Source organism: Calidris pugnax, unplaced genomic scaffold (assembly GCF_001431845.1).
Source record: "Calidris pugnax isolate Ruff unplaced genomic scaffold, ASM143184v1 scaffold31, whole genome shotgun sequence".
In the NCBI taxonomy this organism is placed as follows: domain Eukaryota; kingdom Metazoa; phylum Chordata; class Aves; order Charadriiformes; family Scolopacidae; genus Calidris; species Calidris pugnax.
The window spans coordinates 7097031-7122218 of NW_015090786.1; the positions used below are offsets into that span (position 1 = coordinate 7097031).

Here is a 25188-nt window from a genome sequence, read left to right on the forward strand (position 1 = left end):
TTATTTTAGGTTAAAAACTAGGGAAATTGGAACGGCTTACTTTGTCTTGTAATCTGGAAAGCTACCAAGGAGTCCCAAGTGCATCTGCAAAGCACTGATAACAGCACTTGCCATCCCAGGTGACCCCACAGACTAACATCGAGCAAAGGCCTGCAAAATTTTCGTCATATGTAAAAACATACAATAACTTCATAAATTTAGTATCTAGAATAACAAAGTGAGAGGGGTACTTTTACTTAAAAATTGAGCTTTTAATGACTGTGTACCATAGCTACATAAGCCCTATATATTGTTTTTTTTAATTACAGTATTTCAGCAGCCAGATGCTGTGTCCCACTAACCCAGGGAAATAATGTGTGCTCAGGGAAATAACCCTGAGCTGCCCTGGGAAGCCTCCAAGTATTTCTGATGCACACCTTGCTGCTGCTCCAGCACACGGCTGGATCCTAAATATTCCCCCAGGAAGGGCTCAGTCTTCATCATCTACCTCAGCCCAGCAACATATTTGCTTTTTAAACAGCCAGCAATTAGTTCATTTCCAATGAGGAGGCGCACACCATGTGAAGTCCCTCAGCCTGTATTTTTTCCAGAGGGATACCCTGTGGTTCCTCCACTGAGCACACAGCAGCAGAGCCCTTTCCCCTCGGGATGGGCATCTGGGAATTGCCTTTGCACACACTGTCATCTGCAAGCCCGGGGCAGAGGGCAGCAGCAAGGGCTCAAACCCCACCAGTGCCCCGTGAAAAGGCACTTTTTTCCCCCCAAGGCAGGCACACAGCCAAAAAAATGTTAATAAAACCCTTCATTTTTAAGAACTTTTAAGAAAACTGTAGAAACGCAGATTGCAAAAGGGGAGATGGGTGTGGGTCGCTTTCCTTTGATAATTTTCACTTACTAATAATAGTTTTCTGTAGCACAAAGACCTCAATTATTCTGCTTCAGAGCAAACAAAACACAGTAATACATCATTAGCTTCACCAGCTTCTGTTCCCGTGCTCTGATTAATTGTAACCTTTCCCGATATTTGATCGTAAATGAAAGAGTATGAATTGAGAAGCACAAATTAAATTAACGTGTCAAGCCAGCTTGCATAGCCAGTACTCCAGATAAATAGGAGCTGGGCTGATACTCAATCTCAAGGAGAAAGGAAATGTCTGGTATGGACTAAAGGCAGCATAAATCGCTAAGAAACACTCTGGAAGTGAAAGGTAAAAATGACGTTGGTTCTCCTTCAGCTCACACTGGTGCAAGCCCCTGCTGCTGAGGCAAGTGGAAGGAGACCAACATGTATCTGTGTATCTACATAGCTATAAAAATGAGGAAAATGCTTATTTCTTTCTTTTCTTTCTTTTTTTTTTTTTTTAATAAGGAATACCAAAAACAACAGTTTTGTGTTTCCTTTTTGTTTGCTTTAAGGATGATTCGAAGCTTCTTGGTAGGAACCCTCTGCTGCTGGCTGCTATCAGAGCATGAGTTTCCTTTGCAAAAAAAAAGAAATAAAAATAATAAAAGTGTATCTTAATTGCAGGCATACATTTTTTAGAAGAACGTACCTCTATTTTTCTATTTTTAACTGAAAATACACAGAACACTACCCTATTTTTCCAGGGATGAAAGAAGCAGCAATACCTGGAAAAGCAGAGCAGACTGAATGAGAAGCCAATAAACTTAATGGAAAGGCTCTTAAAAACTGCACTGGTTTCAAGTCAGGCCTGACACACCACTGACTCCGGGACAAAGGAGAAATTCCATTTGACTTCCCAGATAAAATACTCCTAAATACTTCCCTAACTTCCAGAGGATCTCTCTGGAAGTTCAGGATGGAGATGAATAGGGAACCAGGTGGCAGCTGCCTGCAGAGCACGTTCAAACCACAGGTTGGTGGGTCCTGTGGTCACGTCTTGTATTCATTCATTCATTTATCTAGACAGAGATCTCATTACTTCTTTAGACACAAGTAGTTTCAGATCTCATGAAAGGATATTGTTTCTTTTGTCAGGTGGATGGACGACACTCCATGCAGGAGAATACTGGGTTGGTTCATCTATCTAATTAGAGACCTGTTTGCCCATGATCCCTGCTTAATCCTCTGCTCTTCTTGATTATGATTTGAGCATTTCAATTTGGGAACAATAAAATAAACCCTTAGAAAATGTTCTGACGTACCTACTGATGAATTAACATCACTATTTTAAACACCAATTCTCTGATGGCAACAAAAAGGATCTACAAATCCTCAATGGACTAAGTCAGCCAATACAGCCTAAATTTTAATAGTCCTCTCCACCGTGCTGCTACGCTCTTCTGCCTGTAAATAGTGTCACTGATGAAAAATTAATCACCTGTGACCATACAGTTTTTCCAGCCTCTTATCTATTTTAATTCAAAGAAAGTATAGAAATACCATTGTCGACGCACATTCACATGAATTTTAAGGAACAAAAAAGCTTGACAGTCACTAGGGTTGAACTTATTCCCATAGATTTTCAAGGTGCCTTGTATTTTTTGAGATAGGACACACTTGCAAGTCATTTAAACACTATTAAAATACACAGAAATGTAAAATACACAGAAATGGAAAAATATATAATGATGGGCCAGACCACACTTGACAAGTTCAAAAATGCCGTATTTCCCAAAGCCTCTCATTTACCCTACGGCATTCTGCTTATTTCAACCTTAGGTCAAATCAGCCAATTTTTCAGAGTTCCCATGTCACTGCACAATATAATAAAAATACATTTAAACAATTATAAGCTGTCCAAGACTCGTCATTGTCCGTGTTTCTTTTCAATCCCACAACACCTTGTCTATGGTTGAAAATGCCTTCTCTTCGGCACAGCAGGGTGTCTCTTGACAGCTGGCCCATGAGACATATCTAATAGAAACACGGAATGGAACAAAAGACAGAAAAAAAAATAGTAACAAAAGGCAACACATGCTTCTAGAGAAATAGTAAAAGCCGGTACAGAGTGGCCAAAGTAGGATTGATGTACTCCAGGGACCAATACTCATTCTTCTTATTGAAAGCTACTCTTGTACGAGGACTCATTTCCACACACTGACTGACATGTGCTTTCCTCATTTAGGAGTCTTGTGATTCCCAGTGGATTTGAATGCTCAGTAATTTTCAGCTGAGTAGCTTAAACGCATGTATTGTAGTCAGTCACTCTCTATTATCTTATACACATGCACATATATATAGCAGCATACAGACAGAGGTTCCTGCAGTGAATTAGTCTGCAACAGCTCTGGGCAGATTAAAGAGGGAAAAAAAAGCTCAAACTCCACCAATCCCTGGAGGTAACTCAAATCATTTCTATCCCTAGCAATTGAAAAGATTGCAGATTTGCAGAAGCAAATAGTCCTGTGGGTGCTCAGCTTGAGATAATTAATGGCATTAACTTTGTAGAAAACACCGGACACCCACAGGGAGGGGGTATTAAATAAGGCACCCATTAAATGAGACACCCCATATCTCCAGCTAATTCTGAAACTTCAAAGCAGTTGTAATTTTTTTTTTTATGAGCTGATATTATTATTAGTATTTTCAACTACAGAATTATATACTATAAAGGATGTAGGTACTCTCTATGTCTGAAACAGCTCTTATATGTTTTGAATTAGGAAAAAATAATCAGTAAAAGTGAATACTGTCAAGAATGAAAGTGATGAAATACCAAAAATAGAGTTGTGATACAGTATTACTTAATTCAGAATATTAATAAATATCAACATTTCTACAGGTTGGGGTGACTGTAGGATAAGACCTGCAGGGATACAAAATCTGTCAAGAGAAAGGACTGAGAAAAGTGGTTGAAAAGCCCTTGGAAAATTGTTCTGGTTGATCACGGACCAGGTTACACCGTCTCTGCATTTTGGGCCACATCCTCACTGGCAAAGCCTTGGTGAAATAGATAGACTGGCATCAACCCACACAGCAGCACAGTGAAGGGGGCACTTGGGCATTAAAATTTGCTTTATTTTTAGTTTTGCGTATAAAGCTTTAGTTTTAGTCCTCTGAAACTGAGTTTTCTCCCAAACACTTGCTGGTGGTTGCAAAGCTGGCATTACAACAACCAAAGTGTGTTAGGCTGTGGCAGGGCTTTTTCACAGTTCCCAGCAAAGAGTAATCACAAGACCACACTGCTGTTCAAAGTACCCTGTATTTATAGGTCTCAAAACCAATTTATCTTGTGCTGCTCACACCCTGAATATACCAAAACTGCCTCAAGGAGGGTCTGTAAGGGGGTGCCTGCCCCAGCACAGGTTATGTCACAGCACCCAGTAAGGGCTATGGGACAGGCAGGGGGCACAAATGGGACCGGAGGGGGACACATGCCTGTGACAGCATCACGTGCCACCAAGACACATCAATGAGATGGGGGCTCTGGAACGGACCTCCTGCCATAAATCCTCACTGGATTCACATTCTACACACGGGTTTTTTTCTATAATAATATAAATTGCATTTCTTATTTTACTTCTAAAACAATACAGGCTGTGCTGGCTCTCAGGAATTGCTCTATTACCCTAACATTTGTAATAAAGATTGCTTTCCAATGAATGATCAACAGAAACAAATGCTTTCTAATGCATTATTAATGACAAGCCTCTGATAAGAATATTCCTTAGGATGAATCACATTTTCTGACCTGTGAGTGTTTACCAAGAAATGGAACAAAATCAGATTATTTGATATGCCAAAATATCTTTAAAATGCAAATAAACATGTCTATAGATTAACATATCCACAGCAAGCGCCTGGAAGATAAAAATCACGCTTGTTCTTGTTATCACTGTGGGTTTCCTACCTTAATATCAGGTTTTCCTCTGTGTCATTCTAACATATAACTGAAGGAAAAATATTGCTGTAGTCTGCAATAAACTGCAAATGTATAGATTCTACTTTAAATTTTTATTCCTTACATATTTTCTTGTCTTTTTCTCACTCTGCATTGTGCCAAAAAACTGGTTTGAAAGTAAATTCTTATCCTATTATCTATTGAGTTGCTGTCATGCAATACTCTACTTTCATAATAAAAATGAGAACTGATCCCTGGAAGGGTTTGCTAGAGCTTTTTATTTATTACAACCTTCAGAAAGTCTACCATAAGCTCTTTACGCAGAACACTAGATGTTTATAAAGAGATGCCTGCTCAGTCTCCTCCCTTTGGATCATCCACAACAATAATTACAACCGAGTAATTCCTCGATGTTGATTTTTCAGAGGTAAAGGACCTTGCCATGCAGATTTTGTATTTTGCCATCTCCAGACAAAAGTTTGGAAGTGATGGGTCTCACCCATTTTGTTTAAATGGAGTGAGTTTAAACGGTCCCACTTCGTTTAAATGGGAGATAAAGGTTGTGGCGAGAAATGGAGACCCTTTATGCCGTATCTCTGAAACCAATGTGAAAATTTTCAGACCAGTCACAGAAAAGCAAAAAAACCCCATAATATAATGTAATCTGAATGAAAAAACCCAAAGGAGCTTATGAAGGCTTTGCCAAGAAAACACCATTGTAACAGGGAATCTGCAAGAGAATGCAAGATCTTCTCCAAGTATTTTCTGAGAAGTCTTTTGTCATGTAAGGGGTGAGATGCTGAGCCTGCACAGAGTTGAACAACTTGGACATCATCCCCCAGGAACCAGGAGCCCATGGCTACCATCCCACCCAGGGAAATGGTGCTGATGCCCTGCCAGACCCAGAACCCTTTTTAAATCCTAGGAAAACACAACTTTAGCATATTTGCATCTGGGTCCTTCTTGAAGTTTCAGCAGCAAAATACACCACCAATTTGAAAAGAATAATTGGAAAAAAAAAAAGACATCTCAGTATGCTGACTCTGGTTGCATTCACTGCTGTTTCCAGGGGCAGGGAGCTTCGATCATTCATCCATTCCCTACTTTGTTAAGGAACAACTCCAACAAAGCTGCTGATACAACTGGGAAATCAGAAGATGGGCAGGGAAAGTGACTGAGAATAAATGCATTAAGGAAACAAGCAGTTATGCCGGCTGGTAGGGGCCAAAGTTAGCACTTAATAAAAAAGGGACTGCAAAATTTGCTGGCTGAGATACTATCTGTGCAGAAGGAGTTCAGATACTAATGGAACTATTTTCTTACTGGAACAAAATTATCGTTTCTGGTCAAATAAAATACATCTTCCTACCAAACCTTTCATCTAATTTTCACCATTCTCCTTTGGCTCTTAAATATGGAATAAATAAAACTCAAAGGCTATTTAAGTTAAAACCCCCCAAATGTCAGCTCAGGTTTATCCTCAAATTTTTGGGCACACGATTCAATACATTCCCTGGTATTTTCTGTTTCAGCCGATCTGAAAACTGTCTGTGCTCTGTATGGGCATCAGAGATAATCTACTGCGTGCTTCATGGGGCAATATAAAGCTTTTAGAAAGATGATTTTAAGATGGTCGTGATACTCAAATTATTGGAGACACTGCAACTGAATGACAGTAACATCTTTGCACTGCACCGCTGTCAGTTGGTCTCTGCGCTCCACGCACGCTACTGACTGCGCCCCGAGCGCCCGGCCCGGCGTCTGCAATCGTGTCCAGTGCCCACTGACAGCCACACCAACAACCCCGCTCTCCAAAATTATCTCCAGCTTCTTCAGGATAAAGGCAGGAAGATGTGCTGAACAGCTTTTAACATGATTATGCAAAGCACAGTGGGCTGCATAATACCTTTTCCAGTAAAACCCCCTTTTAGTACTCCGATGGTAATCAACCGTGTTATAACTATTCTTACTCCTTATTACATATAGGCCGAATGTTTTAAATGGAAATAACATCATCTTGTCCCCCCCATGCTTCTTACTTGTGGCATGTCCTTGAAACTAACCAATGCTCAGGATGCCAAAAGCTGAAGGCTCAGCTCGCCCACGTATGAGATGTGATAGGAATAAATCAGTGCAAAGTCCATGTGAGCTGCTTCTCTCTCCCGAGCAGGGGCTCAGGCTGGATCAGCTTTATCTGCACTGGAGCTGCCATGCAGCCTTCACCTACCTGTGCTGCCATTTAAAAGTATCAGTTCATGCAGTACACTGATTCATTTGTTAAAAGTGCCAAATATGCAGGTGGGTATAGGGAGAAAAAAAAAAAAAAAAAAAAAAAAGTAAAATTTACTCGGGTAGTATGAGTGTTTCTTTTACAGAGTTTGATTTAATGGAAGGAGTTTCAAAACTCAAAGGATACTCTAAAATTCAAATAGCCACTGTCTTCTCTATTCTCTCTAGTGATAATAGGATGGGAAAAATAACCCTAAACGGTGACAGCACAGTCCAAAGCAGGGGAGGCAGTTGACTATTTTCAATGATGGGGATTTCCTGTTCCCCTTCTTTCTAACACAGGCTGGAGGAGACATTTGTTCCCTCCCTCTTGCTGCCCCTACCCTCTATGTCTCAACAGAAACCAAAGTCTCAGCAACTTTAACAGCCTCTTCATCCCTGTTTTCTGAGCCAACGCTTTGTAAAGCTGGGCAAAGACTGACCAGCACATTATCTTCTCTGTATCCAGCAAAGTTTACGTTCATCAGAAAAGGAAAAGGAAGGAGAAATTTCCAAGCTGGCAAAATCTCTGAGCCCATATTTGTAAATAACGTCTAACTTAATTACCATTATATCTATTTTTTCGGCTGCCCAACCTTGAAAGAGTACGCTCCTGCCTGGACGAAGCAATCGCACTATTTAACATGCAAAATCACCACTTGCCTATCAGTTCATTAATAGGTAGTTTTCTAATTCAGAGGAAAAGGCGAGTTACAGGCAAAGCAGAAGAGCAATAATCCATATGCAAGCAGCTGAAATGCTCCACTGAACTCTACTCCAGGAAACATAAAAGATATATTTTTCCCTGCCTTTCGCCCCCATGACAGCTTTGCAGTGCCGCTGGCATCCATTACATGTGCAGAGACAAATACCTCCACACTCGGTAATAATCTGAGCAAAGAAATTACGGATTGGGGGAGGGACAACTATGTGGTTTTTTTCTCTTGGCTAAAGGCACACTTAAATCTGAAGGGAACTCAGTAATAGCTTCCTCCTCCATTTCCTCTCTCCAAGCAGAGCCAGGACTCCCTGCAGCTCTTCCACGTCACCCGTTTGTCTTGGGCTCTCAGTGTTGCCATGCTCCTGCTCCGGGTGCTAAACCGGGGCTGGCTCCTGAAGGACCACCTCCATCAGCTCCTGCCTACCCTTCCCCACACCGCTCCTCTGTTATCTATTTATGCAAAACTTCACCTTAAATCCAACTTCATCACCAACTGTTACTCTGTCCCTACTCTGTCACCTTAGGTGACAAAGAACAAATTTACTTTCCTGTCACTTTTTGACTCCCAAAGTTTGCTGAGAAATAATATGGGACCAAAGAACTGCCCTCAGCAGAAGAACTTCTCATGGTAGCAACTAAAAGGATTTTCCTTAACATCACTGTGCACTGAAATTAACAAATACACAACAAGACAATACAGAGGCAAACCTGGGCACCACAGGGACTAGGTATGAAATATACACAAATTATTGTTACAAGAACACAGAGTGAAAGCAAACACAAATGTATAAGACCCTACCAGATACCTAAATTCAGGACAGAATATTAATAAATTATTAACACAGCAGGTTTCAGGACAGGTGTTTGTCCATTCTGCATCTCTACAAAATCAGCTTTCAAAAGTCTAAGACATTAAGGCTTAATGAATCAGAGTACATTATTTTACAGATGAGATACCACCAGTTAAACTGCAGGAATAAAAGTGGGGGTTTAATTCAAGCTTCTCTAGGAAAGAGATTTGTTTGAAAAAGGTCAATTAAGTCTTCCACTCAAGATAATCTCTTCTGTTTATTGAAAAAAAAAAAAAAATCTGGAATGAGGAAAAAAACGATGATAGGCCAGCAAAGCAAAATTTTCCTAAGGATGCACCAAAGCAAAAACCTGCAGGTCAGCTTGCTTTCAGCCGGGAGAAACATAGGCAGAAATTGCAATCAGTCTCCGATTCATATGGATGAATCACGTGAAGACAACTGAGGCCAAATTACTCTCCGAATTAGCCTAATGAAACACTAGGGAAGGTAGCAGTACCTGAACCCTTTTTGCTGAAGCCAGTATTTTAAGTTACAAGTCTAGTTTGGAAAGCATCTCTGGGGCTGATGAGAGTGGACCCTCAAATAAACTGTTTCCATTAGTTTGCATTTTCCTCCAGAAGTAGGCAGCTGCCCATCTCTGCCTTCACAGCCCCTTCTCCCCAGCACGCCTGTGTGCTGTTAATGGCACCATCACCATTTGCATATATTGCCTTTAAGCTTTTGAGTCACCAATGGTCATTTAGGTTAATGTATTTGTTTCTTCTGCTATTCTGAATATTGCTGGGTTTCAGTGGGGTTTTTTTCCCCCCTTTTCCCTTGGTCCCACTGTAACATTGTGGGGGTTGGACTAGTTGACCTTTAAAGCTCCCTTCCAACCCAAACCATTCTATGACTCTATGATTTCTGAGCTTCCTATAGCAGAGGAGCAAATGCCAGGCGAGCCCACACTGTGCTGCCCATCTGCTTCCCGCTGACACCTTCCTCTCTGCCCCGTGCTGCATCCGCTCGGCGCCGTACCTGATCTCTGTGGCAAGGTTTTCTGTCAGTTAAGGCCACCTATCCTGCTGAATCAGAAAAGAGGAAGAGCAGCATCACCTCTCACCAGAGACATCACCGCATAGCTTTCTTTAGCGCTAGTTGGCACCAAACTCTTTTCCTCAACACAAAACACCAGAAAACGTTCAGGGTGCAAGCGTTCATCGGGCAGATGGGGAACCACCACAGAGCTGTGACACCCCCAACCAGCTACAGCATCAGTTTATATTTATTTGCTGTGACATTGATTGCATTGGAGGATAACTTTTGGGTATGTTTGCTAGGATCAAAGGTTAGGGAGTCATAATCCTCGTCGCCATACCCCACTGATTCTTCCTCCCATACATTTGAATTAGTCAAGGAGAACAACTCCTCTATAGTTTATGTACAGGTTGCTTATAAGGAAGACATTTTTTATGATGAAGGTGGTGAAACATTGCCACAGGTTGCCCAGAGAGGTGGTAGATGCTCCATCTCTGGAAACATTCAAGGTCAGACTCCGAGCAACCTGATCTAGTTAAAGATGTCCCTGCTGGTGGGTTGAACTAGATGACCTTTAAAGGTCCCTTGCAACTTAAACTATTTTATGATTCCATGGCCCCAGCTCCTGATGTACATGCCTGTAGCAAGGACGCAAGGGACAGACAATTCCTACAGGGAAACAACCATGAACAGGCCAACAGGGTGGGAGGAAAGAGAGGGGTCTGCAATGGGAAACACAGGAGCAATGAAGGCAGGGTGGTAGACATGAATGTAGAAACCACATAGGGTTTCTCCAAGAAGATGGGAGCAGCACAGAGGTATTGAGCAGCTCATTTTGGGGGGCTGGTAGAGGAAGGGGAGGTGGAGCCAGAGGGATAGATGCAACAGAAAATTGAGTAAGGGAGGAGAGGCCAGGCAAGAAGGAGCTGAATCAATCAAGTAGCTTTGACTTGATCCAGTGGTGAAAGGGAAAGGCAACCCAGCAGCTCTTACAGGGCAAGGGGGAGGATTTGATCAGCCAGGCTTTACATGGGGTGAAGTGATGGCAATAGAATTAACTCGGCATCATGTAACGGCTGCTGCAGGTCCCCTCTGCTAGGTCTGCCCTGCCTGTTCCTTCCAGCACCCTGATCACTCAGAACCGAGTTAATTAGACACAGACCCCGCTTTGGCAGCTCCCTTCCCCCAGCAGTAGAGCTTCACAGATCCATAAAACTCCTTTGGGCTCAGCTCTTTTGCCCTCTCTTGCTTCCCTGGAAGTGAGACTTTCTAAGATCAGTAACACCCCATCTCCATCCCCACCTGTGGCCCCAGGAACGTCAGAAACCAGTCGGCACACAAGGGTAATCCTTGGCTCTCTGGAAAAATATGCCTGCGATTGGTTTCTAGGAAATTCATTTATGTAGGGGTGTCTAAAGGGGGGCTCGCTTTCTGCCCAAATTTATCAGTACCAGTGCATTTCTGCCAGGGCTTGGTAAAGAACTTGCAGCCATTTGGACTACACGTGCTTTGTCCCAGCTCTGCATTTCTTTAAGTGAAAAAAAAAAAAAAAATCTGCTTTCACAGCTGCCTCCATGGAAACAGCAACTCTGTGGTGTTGGCGATGCTCCAGGCTCCATGGGCTTGGTTCAAACGTGGAAATCTGCATTTCTTTATTGCAGAGCGCTGAAACCTCAAGCTGGGATCCCAGAGCCCAGCCAGGTCTTCTCTGGCTTGTTCCTCACCACCAGCAAAGTTCCTGTCAGTTCTCACCCTTGGCAACACCTGTGCAAGCCTACTGCTCAGGAATGGGCTGAGCTGGGCCTCAGTGACGCTTGAGAAAGTGGAAGGACTAGACAAAGCTTTTAACTCGCACACTTCATTAACTCTGGGAGCACTAATGAAGTTCCTGGACTACCAAAGTAGCTAATAGAGATTAAAGTAAGTGTTCAGTTTCTCTCCTGTAATGAGCTTTGAGACCAAACAACCAGTAAATTTAAATGAAATTAAAAACCATTTTCTCCAAATTTCATTTTGAAAAGCCTGCTTCCACTTGCGCTCTGCTGGATTTGGCCCCCTATACCCCGCTGCATCCCCCAGCAAGGTCACAGCTGGCGGGAAACCACAGCAACACCGACACCACTCCTGGGCTCATCTTCCAAAGGAGGATAAACGATTCCTTCAGCCCGTCAGAGCATCCCCTAATCTGCAGCTTTCAGACTACTGAAGAGGACGCTCAGCAGCTGCACAGCCAGCGCGCAGGTACAGAAGAGGGGATTTGCCCTCTGGCTCGGGAAGATGGGTCCAAGTGTAATAAAACGCATAGCTCTTCTATAATCATTTGTTCAGCTCCATAAATCCCAGGGCATAAATCAGGCTGTCGAGGAGAGCAGCTGTGTAGGAGCTGTGTAGAAGCTTCTCTGCAGGAGGAGAAAAACCACTGCGACCACCTCTAGCACCACGGCACGCCACCGGGGAGCCACACCGGGTGCCAGCCCCCATGCTCCTCTGGTTTCATGTCAATTTACTGCCACTATAGTACTACCAGTAGTAGTACTATAAATACCAGCAGAATGAGGCTCAGTGGAAGCCTGTGGTGAGTATTAGGGAAATGTAAAATTCAACAATCCCTAATTGTCCTTCAGTCAACAGTACCTGTTTAAATTACTGTTATTATGGCAAAGATATTGAAATTGCTAACATGAACACCACCAAGGATTGCAGATGCTGTAGCTTTCCACCAGCAAATGTTTTACTTGCTGCTAAATATTTTCCCCTTCAATACAAGAATGCCACCTACGGCAGTAGACACCCAGCGATCAGTGACTGCTCTGGGATTTACAGGAGGGGATGCTGCAAGCAAGGAGAGAGCTGGAGAAGGAGGAGAAACACATAACTAGGGTCCTAGGGGAGCTCACAAAGGGAAGGCTGAGCATAGACCCACCTCGGGGCTGAGCTGACCAGGAGGTCTCATCCCATGACAGACTCATGGGACCTCTGCGTGCCAGTGCTCGTGGCTACTGCAGGCTGAAGAAGCATCTCCTACAAGAGCAATCACTCAACCCAGCTGGGAAGGCAAAGCACTCGTCCTACTCATAATGATAAAAAACAAAGTTATGGAAGAGATGTCAAGAGAGACCAACAGAAACATCAGCCACGAGTCAGATGAAAACTGAAATATGTGTTCTTTTAAAAATGGACACTGTGTATTTGTCTAATGTTTTGGAGGATCTGAAGTTACTTATGGACTTGGGCTGAATTCAGCGCACAGATTCAGCTGCCTTCTTCCTCAGAAGTGCAGGCACTGCTTATGAAACAGCTGCAGAGGAGGAAGAACTGACAACACTGCTCCTATGCCAAAAGGCTATGCAGTTACACAGCTCAGCTGGGGTGGGAGAAGCAGGTCCAGATCTCTTCAAGGTCTTACTCAAAGCAGGGATTTAACAGAGGATTTTCAGGAGGAGTCTCACCACCATCTCTAAATGTTCTGATATTGGTGTCTCCCAGGGTCTCCTCAAAACATTGAGATGTGCACACAGACTGAGGCTGGGACCTGGGTCAGCCAGCAGTACAACTCAGATTTTTCTTTTCTTCTCTGCCAAGAAAGCTGTCCATCCTTCCCAAATTTGCAGCTCAGGATCTCAGACCCAGGAACCGTGAAGCATGCTTCATAGCTGCCAAAGCCAACAGAAAGGAGAAATATTTCTGGCAGGATCTAAACGCAACAGGCCCTATGCCATTGGCCAACACAAGGCTCGAGACCCATCCTCCAGCACCCGCCACCGCTGCTGGGTACCAGAAGCCTTCTGTACCCCACAGGATGAGACTTACACTCTGGCATCCTGCCTCAGAGAGTTACACAGATGACTCAGTCCCTCAACTGCAACAATACATTCAATGAGTGGTGATATTTCCACACAGAGGAAAAACTCATGGTAAAAACATCACCTGTGCAGGCAGGGAAAAGATCTTAGGTCGACACGAGGCTTTGCACACCACTGAAGCTTAAGTAGCTGCAAAATCTGGCCCAGAATCATAGAATACCTTTTACATGGTTACATGCTTGCATCACAGGGGATTTGTTTAAAACACATTTCTAAACCAGATGTCGTGGCCCCAGCTCCGCCAAGGAATTATGCTGATTTAACTCTTCTGAAGGGCTTTGTCTGAACTTAGCTTAATTGATGTCAAAGAGCCAAACTCATCCCTGTTGTTATAAAGACCATAGGTACGGCTACCGGGCGAGAGCTGCATCTGCTGCACCTACGATGCAGTGCCTACCCCAGAGGGCTCACTGCCTACAGAGACATGGCAGAGCAGGGGAAAAACGAGTGGTACAAACCCCATTTGACCACATGATGGAATGATTTGTCTACATCACCTCAGGAGCCTGGCTTTGACTTCAGACTTTGAGTCCACCTCTTCTCATGTGAGCGTTTCCCTGGGAAAACCCAAACTAGGAGGCACAGATCAGGTGTGAGGCTGAACCCCCTGATCAGGGGTTAAGCCTTGATCCTACACACACACAAGCACAACTTTATTCCTGCTTTTTGGTCTTGCAAGGGTTAATGAGACTATCCCTGTGTTCAGTGCGACGCAACTATCAAAGCTCACAGGACTAAGGTCTGATTTTCTTCTCTGAGGCAAAAAGGGGCTTAATTTGCCATAGGTTTTCTCAGGAAGGTAATCGTCTTTTTGGAGCTGCTCTTTGCCGTAGGTTCTGACTATTTTGAACATTTTCAAAATGCCACTGCTAGAGCCACTTTAAAAAGCACCAATAAAATGAATATTAGAAATGACTTAGCGCATAATTCATGGCCTCTAGACACCATTTCTTATTCAACTGGCAAACCAACCGGTCATGCATTTTACATTGCTTTCACGTTTTCTTAGAAGTGATGTGCTACTTTAGGAAGAGCGTATCTGTGCTGCACATGGACGTCTGCAGCTCTCTAGCAGACACCCCAACACCAACATAAAACCAGCATGATCACCTGGGACGGGACGCAGCCGTTTGCTATCTCACCGAGGAGGGAAATCAGACACTGCCAACAGAGTTATCATCCTGAGCCAAATAGCCCCAACTGCCCAAGCCGTGTAGTTTTACCCATAGGTTAATTCTTTCATCAAGATTATTTCATCAAGGTAGATTAATTTGTTTACATTCCACCCCATAAAAATGTATCATTCACTTAAAGCAATTAAATTATAGCAAAAAGTTGAAGTATCTCGTAAGAACTGTCTACAGTATGCTAGATAAGAAGGTACATAAATTAAATAAAAAAACAGATGAAAATCTAACTATCCTAACTGTATCATTCTTTCAAAATAAATCCAGGATAACATTATATTTTATGCTTAATTAAATATGTCCGAGTCAAAACTGATTAACAGTCAGCTCTGAAGCCCCTGGTTAAAATAAGATTGACTGTAATTTTAAAATATCGTTTTAGACAGCCCATACTACCTAGTTTGTGATTTATACCACACTTGTGGAAAAGGTCTCACATACTTGGTGTGAGACAATTTGAATGAGACATAAGCAGACTCATGAATTCATAGCCGGGAAGGCTTTTCCTAAAAACAAAACAAAACAAGTAAAGCAGAAAAAAAGTAAAGTAATCCTATTTACAAGCTTTTATTATGGCAAAGCAATGCAGAGTGTTTAAAATGGGGCACATCTCCACCATTAAACTTGAACATCAGGCGTTAACAACATTCACCTCAAGAAAACAATGAGATCTACCTCTCTTACTCAGTTTTTAAAAGTTTAGCCAATACTCCTAATGTAGGTTATACCAAAAAGGGAATATTGTAATTCTTTTTCAATAGGTTTGAAGAATGGAGACCCAGAGTGGTTTAATTAAGGCTAAATAATCAAGTCCTACTTCAAATAATTAAATTTAACCACCTATCAGAGTTAATAGGCCAAAAATAATAAACCACATGACAAGAATGAGACAGCCAGTCGAAAAGGTCCCAGAGTCAATAATACAGTGATTAAAGTACTGAAGTCTGGAATACATGCCGATAGGAAACCAGAGTACTTGAAGACCCACGTCCATCCAAGCAAAAGGCTACGAGGAAAACAGCAGGAAAACAGCAAGGAAGTGGAAATTCAAGCTTCAAAGATTTTCCAAGCAGAAAAACATCTAACTTTGGAAATTTTTATTTTTTAATTAGTTTCATGAAGATTGAAGAGTAAAGGCTGAAAATAAAAATTCATACAGCAAGGAAGAAAATACTTGGGAAGCCAAGGATACAGTATGATGTGCACATAATAAACAGCAAAAAAAAAAAGATGATAAAGAATTTGCTGGAGAACCTTTCCTGCGGTCTTCCTCCTAAATGACATTCGGACGAGCCATGCAACATATCACTAATGACTACAGCAACGAGAGGTCATCATAAAGAGAGAGGTGAAAAAGTGTTGGAGAAGCACATGGAAGGAACCTCAGCACTTAGCTCAAAGATCCCAAAAGATACAAGAGGCTAAAAATAATGGAGTAAAGGAGGAGAGTAAAAAGAACTTGAGAGTTTTAGAATCACAGAATTGTCTATGTTGGAAGGGACCTTTAAGATCATCTAGTCCAACCATCAACCTAACTGACAAAAAAACATCACTAAACCATACCTCTAAGCACTATTTCTACCCGTCTTCTAAATACCTCCAGGGATGGTGCCTCAACCACCTCCCTAGGAAGCCCATTCCATGCTTAATAACCCTTCCAGTGTAAAAAATTTTCCTAATATCCAATCTGAACTGTCCCTGGTGCAGCTTGATGCTGTTTCCTTTTGTCCTATCACCTGTGATTTGGGAGAGGAGACCGACCGCCGCCTCTCTACACCCTCCTTTCAGGGAGTTGTAGAGAGCAATAAGGTCTCCCCTCAGCTTCCTTTTCTCCAGGCTGAACAACCCCTCTCCTCATAAGACTTATTCTCCAGAACCCTCACCAGCTTCACTGCCCTGAAGCCCATTCAAGCTGCCTTTTTGCTGGCGTTATATGCCTTCTCTTTTAGGATATTTTAATTCTTCCCGAGAAAAGCAGTGACTTAAATTGCCAGAAAATATTGTGTTTACAGTGGGCTCAGAGCCGTGTCCTAGAAATTAGCAACATAAAGTTTTAGCCCCACTTATCAAAGTTTAATTGGCATTCTTTTCTGTACCACCTTTACAATTACATACTGACATCAATCTTTGTCACATCAAACACTGATGTGAAACAGAAACAGAGCTTACTCACATCGAAACTGAAAGACACAGGTATAAATTTAAGAATAAAACTTCAGGAAAAAGAAAAAAAAAAGCTATTTATGATTAGTGGATAACCATTTTCAGTTCCACCTTCCAGCCTCAAACGCAATAATTTTTTGAGTAAAAACAGATTTAGCATCCTCAGCAGCCCGCAGCACAACCGCCTCTCTAAATATCTGTGCATGCCTCAAACGTGGGGCAGAGGCTGGATGTGGCCCCGAGAGTAAACTGAAGCAGGAACACACACACTCTTGCCATCGCGGATGTAATCCCTTGCCCATCTGGTCCCCCGTCCCTCCCCACGGGGTCACAGCCGCAGAGCTGCTTTCCACCCTCTCTGTGGGTGGCTGACTGACAGATGCACAGCAGGGGGATATTGAGCCTCTTCCCACGATTATCTTTTGCTTCCCAAGAAGGATTTAGTTTATTGAGGTTGTTGCTGAAGAGAGTTGAGTTTACTCAAGATTTTTGCCTGTGAGATACAACCCAGTGTGTTTTTGTTTTACTCGGGTCAGGTGAGACCGCAGGGAATCCTTCATATGTCTGCAAGAAAAAGGCTCAAAGCCTTTTGAACGAGCTCACAGGTTTAGGATCTCAACAAGGTCTAGTTCAGTTGTCAGGGTACCCCAAGCTTACTGGCCTGCCCCCCAGGATGAGATTTCACAGGAGTTTTTTTCCCCTATCACTGTATTCTCAAGCACAAAAATAATGCATCTCCCTCTGCCATTAGAATGCCTTGAAATACACAGTATTGCCCAGCTTGTGCCCGTGTATGCATATACACATACACACATGTATGCACATGAATGCATAGGCAGGTATGTATACACACCCACGCATGACTAGAGGCAGCTTTAATCACGTTTCTTGTGCCCCAACCTGTGGACTCGGCTTCATTCAACATTCCCTCTGGTGTTGGAAGAGCGGGAAAGTTATTGTGAAAACCAGAAATCTGAGATTCTCCATCACTTCGTTCCAAGACACAGAGCTTTGAAAAAAACCCACATTACTGTGACCCTCACAATCTCCCTATATGCTTCCAATGCAAAAATCAGAAGGCAAGTTTTGCTCTGTTTCTTCCAAACGCTGCCAATTTTTGTAACATTGCAGAAAGCCTGTTCGCTGTCATGATGTCTCCTCCACTACTCATAGCTTGCTGTTTCTAGCCAAAAGGCCTCTTGCGTGGTCGAGGTCCATGAAAGCAGGAATGGGGAGTCCTGAGAGCTCCAACGCTGCCAGGGCACCTCTGCAGCAGGACCTGCAGTGGAGCTGGCCCTGACAGGGCTCTGCAAAACCAGCAGCTCCCATGGCCGGCGTGTGGTTGGGTGTCCATAAGCCTCTCCCGTGGGCTTCACATCAGACTGGCTGTGAGCTGGCAGAGAAGCACTTTTCTTCGGTGTCATTGCTTTGCCCAGGTCCAAAAAAACCTTGCAGCCTTACTACCATCATCACCTTCAGCTGATAAACTTGGCTGATCTGGGCCCACGGGTTCAAAAGTTCTCGAAGGGTGGGATGAAGATATAAACGGAGCATGATCACATAAGCCTCCTTAGGAAGTCGGGCTAAAAAGAGATTTGACTTTCTAAAGCGCCATGATACGGTATATTAAGACGGTTTCAAGACGCGCAGGGCGGTAAGGGGATCACTGCCTCCCTTTGGGCAGCAACAAATAAACCCTTTGTATTATGTATCCTGCAGACAGCTTTCACGGGAACAAAAATACTGTACAATGTAAGCTGTGGGGTAAGGTGATGGCCTGGGCTGGTGGAGATACCAGCAACTCACCTGCTCCAAATCGAGCAAGTTTAAAGCCTGGCCAATGGTGGAAAAAGTCTTTTAAAATTTTTTTTTTAAGTGACTCTGTAGCCAAGAAGGTCTGGGTTGAGTGAGGGCTCAAAAACACCCTCAGCATTTGGAGATGCCAAGATCCCAGATTTCTGCAGTAAAGAAGAAGGTGCTCTGTTACCCTGCCTGCATCATGCGTCCTTGCAGCACTGTCGAGGTATTGATTTCAGAGAACCAGAGAGATTTCAAAACATAGCATAATACAGACAAGGTCTGGGAAATGCTGATGTGCATTGTTTACCCCAATCCACGTGCACGTGGGCAGCAGAGTCCCTTCCACCAGGCTCAGTATCAGGTGTACTGGGAGGGCTCATTATCTCTCCAACAGTTCTGGGTCTTCTCAGCTTCAGCAGGGGACTGAGAGAAGGCTCTCCACTCTCTTCTTCTTCACAGCATGGAGGGAAGGAAATGACAGCAGCGAAATTAAATGAAGTTAAACAGAAGATCTTGCTGGGCAGGAAGGCTGCTCCTGCTGTGGACCAGAACCACAACCCGGGAGATGCATCCCAGAGGCAGTGCCTGATGAACCTTGGCAGGTCTTGCTCAAAGCCTTCAATGATTTCCCAGCCACTTTAAACAGGCAATAAACCCCAAATTTCCACTGGGAGGACAGGGACCACCGCACTATGCTTGACAATGCCAACGCCTGGTCCCTGCCTGTATTTGATGCAAACCACAATAACCATCCACAGCAGCCCTGGGATGCAGCAGCATTGGCATCCCATCCCATCTCCACCTCCCCTTCTGCTTTTATTTTGTCTATAAAAAAAACGTTTACACTCCCTGCTGCTATTTTTTGTACTGTGTTATGACTCCTTCGCACCCGGTTATTCACATAATTACAGCCACCCCAAGATTATGTTAATGGTTTAAGTACCATGTTTAAATAAATAGATAACAAATCCATGTAGGAAGCTGGGTGCCGAGTGTTGTCTGTTTTCCCCAAATTAGGGAACAATTCTCTACAATTATGATGTCCCTAACCCTGCTGTAATTAACGCAGTGCAGTCAAAACTAATTAATAAGAATGGTGTTAAAAAGGTCTAATTTGTCTAAATAGGATAGTCTATTAGTGAATAAATTATATATTGCCCTTAGGAAACAAGACAACACAACTCTGCCTAGTAGAGAAAGTTGATATAAAAGCATTTACTGAAGACCTCAGTCATTACCAGCCCCAGTATCAGCTCCCCCATGGGATGGGCCTATACACCCACAAGTAATGCACGCCGGCTCACTCTTGGTGAGTCTTGGTTTCTACCCATCTCCCTCATACTCGCACAGAGAGAAAACCTTTCTTGTGAAATATTGAAAGAAACAACGCAAATTCTGCAAAATGTTTCTGGCTTGGAGTTTACTTCTGGGAAGAAAACCAAACCAAACAAAACAAACCTGAAACCAAAACCAAACCAAAGATGTTCAGCTGGGAAAATGTCTGGTAGGTGCCAGGGAAAGCGGCTGCTCCTCACGAGTGCTGTGTGTTTGCGGGCTGCCAAGGAAGAGAGGGCTTCAGAAAAACCACTACTTTCAGAAGTTTCTGCTTTTAGGAAAAGCTGGACTCCAAGCAACTCCCTTTTCCTTGCAGGTGCACAGTTAAAACAGGGATAATGCTTCCAGCACACCCCACCAAGGCAACCATAGGATTGTCTCAGTGGAATTGATTTTTTATTAGCCAAGTCAGTGAAGCCATAATTATTATAGCCCTCCTGGGCTGATAGCTATCAGCCATTTATAGGGCAGCAGGGAGATAAATACAGCATTTACGTGTACATATAATCATTTTATTTCTGTATTAAATATTCATTTCCAAAGGGTTTCCCAGCACGCACAGGATTTACAGAATCACTGCACAGCAACCACCACCCGCTTGGCCACTGGCTCAGGAGCTGCCAGTGGCTGCGAAGTCTGTGGAGCAGGCTGCTCACAAACACTTGCCTTTGGCCTCACTCTGCCTGCTGCTGCCTTGCTTGGCTTCAAAAAATAATTATTTTTTAAATTATTATTATTATCATCCTATTTTTCTTTTTCTGCTCGCACAGTGTACCCATTGGTGCTGCTATTTTGCATTTCTCTATCCTAAATATCAAAACATTTTAAAGTTATCCTGGCTGTTTCTCAGTTTATGGTGCTCTCATCGCTGTGTTTTTTGGCTGTTGCCTTTCGAAGACTCTCAGGACCAGTGACAGTTGCCTAAAGGGCTACTGCCACTCACCTTAATGACCACAGTTGTGCTTTTATGGGGAATCCAGGGTATGGCATCACATCCACACAAGTGGGGAACATCCTTTAATTCCTCAAATGCCAGTGGATGCCACCAGATGTCTTATAGTGAGACAGCATCTTAGAAATCACACTTCACCCCCAAATTGCTCTGATCTTTTTTGCTTTTTCAGAGAAACAAATACAAACTTGCAGCTGTACCTTACACACTTACTTTGCCCTAAATTAACTAAGTGGGAGTTATACACAACTTCAAGAAAAAATACCAATCTGGAGAATACTGCTAAGCCAGAGGGGCATTATTATTATAATAACAAGCTCCTCCAATGTACAGGAGTCCACGAAACCCTCGCCCCAGCATTTTGCAGCAGCTGGTTTTGCAGGCATAAATACAGCCTTGTGGGCAGTTCCATCTGCTGGCCCACCAGAAATGGCAACACAGGGGAAAAAAAACAACACGAAAACTCCCCAAATCTATGTTTTACTCCAGTGATGACACATTCATCCTCCCAGCTGGCTTCTAAGTCACTCAGCCTCCCAGATTTATGTGAAATGATACTAAAAAATACTCCTTACCATTAGCAGGAGGGGGAGAGGGGATGAGACAGCAAGAAAAGAAAGAGCATCTACTCTGAGACTACTGAAAAGCTCAAAGTTTACTGCAAAGGGCTGTAAAGAAACCTAACCACGTCACATAGAAGAAAATCCTGACAGGCTGAGAACAGTATTTTATGCAAGAAGTCTCCTTCTGTGAAGCCTGGCACAGGACATGCAGCAGCTCAACACAAATGCCCCAGTCTCTGGTTAGGAAATGGCTTCAGATGAATTCAAGCAACACTTGTTACCTAGTTTTGCACCAATGACTGACGAAGCCCATGACAACGCCCATCTCATACTTTTATGGGACCCAAGTCCCAGGGACTTGAGCACCCCACAATCTTTAGGTATGGTATCCTTTGATATACGAATGCACAATAAGCCCTTTTTTCCCCTCCCACAGACAGGAAAATAACCACAAATGAGATTTTGAAGGAAAGAAGTGTTGTTTCTGGGATGCAGTGAAATTAAAACAAATGAACAAACCCAACCCCCATGCCCCCACATACGTGTTTGGGTTCCCTGGAAACGTCGCTTTTGCTTTCAATGGCTTTGGGGCAAGGCGCAGGCTGTGGCAACTACAGTTTCTGCAAAGTGGCTAAAAGTCAGTTTCCAGCACTGCTCGGGTAGAAGATGCTGAGCTCTGTCCTCCACGGTTGCAGCTTGCCTGCGAAGCAGTAAAACACGCACGTATGACTCCCCATATGTTAAGATAAGCAAATACCTATTTGCAGTTACTGCCAAACCTCTGAAGATGACTCTGCGCTCAAAGAACAAAATCCCTCATCAGATCCTGGAACGGCTCAAGGGTTGGGCTTTCTATAGCTGCTGTCCTCTTCCAATGAAAGTATAAACTCTCCCTTAATTGAATTTGACAATTGAAAAGTAAAGCGATTTAAAATAACAAATGGTCCCCCAGCTTTCCCTGCAGCAAGGTTAGAGACACTTAATTGAACTTTAGCTTAGCTGCCAAACCAGAAAACCAGCAAATAAGAAGGCGTAAGGAATACCTGGGTTTATTAAGTTAGTAACCCATCTTTCTCCAGGAACAGCTCTAGGCTGTCAAACTTTTTTTCTGTTTTTTAATCGCTGAGAAAACAATGAAAAGAGAAAGCCACTGGGGACCACAAGGACTGCAGAGGTGCCTGCAGAGCCAGCTGCAGCAGCCAGTAACAAAACGACCCTGTAAAAACATTCAGGAAACCAGAGCACAACCTCCCCATATTCCAAGGGATATTCCACTTAAGTCACGTCCAAATAAAATGGAAAAGCAACACACGCAAGCTCTGAAGCAATTTTATCCCCAATACGTCGCAGTTGATGAGATGGATCCTGGAACAGCTTTGGGGTCAATCTTGGCAAGAAGGTGTTGAAAAACTGGATAGGATACGGGAGACAGCCGTAAAAATTACTGAATGGGAGAAAAACATCTTATAATAAGAAACTTGGGAGTTCAATCTGTTCAGCTTGTCTAAAGAAGACTGAGAGGTAACTTGATTATAGCATAAAACCCCCTTCACAAAGGAAAATACAGTGCAAAAAAAAGGGCTTTGTTATCTCTGCAATAAGGAATAAAAGGAATCACCAGCTGGAAGCTGAAGGCAAGGAAAAGCCAAGAAGGAAAGTATTTTTATACTATGAATCATTAAACTCTTGAACAGGCTATCAAATAGAGCAGCAAACATTTAAGGCGCCCTGTGCTGAGGCGAGCGGGTGGAAACAGAGCGCTCACGAAATGCCAGAGCAAGGACAAGAATGATTCAACAGTCACTTCTGGATTCACTTTCTGAAGCTACGTGATGCACCCAGCATCTCGCATGGGTAGGGAGCAGCACAGTATGTACTGTAACATGCTCAGCCATATAAAAATGGAATAAATCTTCCTTTCAAACGTCAGTTTCTAAGAAATTTGGAAATATGGGTAGCAACCTTATGTTCTGGTTTGAGTCTTTCAAAGTCATTGAAATTACAATAAATTTGTCCTCTTAGTTGTCTCAATGCAATGCTAACCACTGTGGGAGAGGTCCAGGGCACTGCTTTGGATGGCACCAGGCTTCTGGTGCACACTGGCAAACCTCTCTTTGCTGCTGTTGACTCAGTTGGGCTTTCATTGAGGCAACGTTACAGACAGTCGATTGCAGCTATTTCCCTTCTTTGCCTTCCCACTTGCAAAGTAATTATTGAGGGACATTAAAACACTCGAGGTAAAAACATTTGCACTACCTTTTTCTCCTCCAAGAATCAGCCAATGTTTTCCCACAGAGCACCAAAAAGAGCATCTCTTATGCTACTTATTAATGTTTAAACATGTTTATTTCCAGCGATAGCAGTGCTCTTTGATAAGTAATGATCCAGGTAAAAATAAAAATAGCTAACAAAGAAAAACAAGACTGTTTGGCTGCTCTTCTGTCAAGCTGTTCTCAGAAGTCCAACAATTAAAGGAGAACATATCCATGCTGGAAAAGCCCAGTGAAGCATGAGAAATAACAATTATGAGTTAGGAAACCCTTGGAGCTACATCCTCCCCCTGACCTCGGTACACGTGTTGCGCAGTAATTTGGCCAGCAGGTTTGCCACCAGTGCCTGGCCAAGACTGAACACTGATCTGGTGAGACTTTCTTAAGAACGGCAGGGCTACACTTTGCACTCCATTCCAGCAGTACAGCACCAGGATTCCTGTTTAGAGATTCATTATAAGAGCTCATTTTGCAAAATACTTGCTCATTATCACTAACTAACTGGTGATTAAATAATCACATACTTTACTAGACAGCTTCCTCTGCCTGGTCTCTGAATTAAAGGAAGAAATTTTCCCATGTTGGGCAGCAGCTTTACGAGGACCGAGAAATCACATCAGTTTTCTGGTGAGCTCTCACAATGCACTGAAATGTATTTCTATCCTTCCTCAGTAAATCTCAACTGTAAAAGGTAGGCGGCTATCAGGTAACAGTAAAACAGCTTACCCACTGTAGTTCATCCAAATTTTATGACAGGGATACAGAGCACTTTGCAGAGGTGGCTTGAAGCTATGGATGCTTGTACTGAACTCCTGCAATGTTTGCAATGACTCAAAATGATTTAATGACACATCTGCTTTGGGTTTGTATTTTTCCAAGCAGCAAAGCGTTAGAGAAGCAAGTATATCAGCTTCCTCTTCTGTTCTGAGCCCCGCTTCGCTATTTCTATGCCAAGGGCACGCTCTGCCCTAGAGGGGCACAGAGGAGATGGATGGATGCTCTCCCAACCTGCTCGCTGAGCTCAGCGCAACAGGGTTTGTGGGAACTCCAGCAACACAAATAACATGTACTGCTGATGACAGCCAGTAAAGAGGCAAAAACCCCATTATCACAGAATCATCTTCTAGGTTGGAAGGGACCTCAAAGATCATCTTGTCCAACCGTCAACCTAACTTTGACAAAAATAGACACCCACACAACAAACAAGAAGCATCACCATCACTAAACCATACCTCCCAGCACTACAAATACGTTAAGGTGGGAATTTGCAGAAAGCCTTAGAGGAACCAGATCAATCTGACCTGAATTTCAACAGAAGTTGAAAGTACCAGCCTAAAGATCCCGCTGTTTCTGCCACCACCACATGGGTTCCCTTACAGCTGTGAAACAGGAATGTGACCCCTCTCCCAGCAAAGGCAGGGATTCCAGCAGG

The 25188-nt window shown here is 43.2% G+C and overlaps 1 protein-coding gene across 4 annotated transcripts in view; it reads right to left on the reverse strand.

Annotated features, from left to right (window-relative positions):
- PAK7 (p21 protein (Cdc42/Rac)-activated kinase 7) overlaps positions 1 to 25188 on the reverse strand; it is a 173254-nt gene that overhangs the window by 47406 nt on the left and 100660 nt on the right. The window contains exon 3 of one of the 4 annotated variants that reach the window (XM_014966405.1): positions 22029 to 22186. The exons of the other annotated variants lie outside the window; for them this stretch is intronic. The gene's annotated coding sequence lies outside the window, so the exon portion shown is untranslated. The remainder of the gene's footprint in view (positions 1 to 22028; positions 22187 to 25188) is intronic. 4 annotated transcript variants of the gene reach the window in all.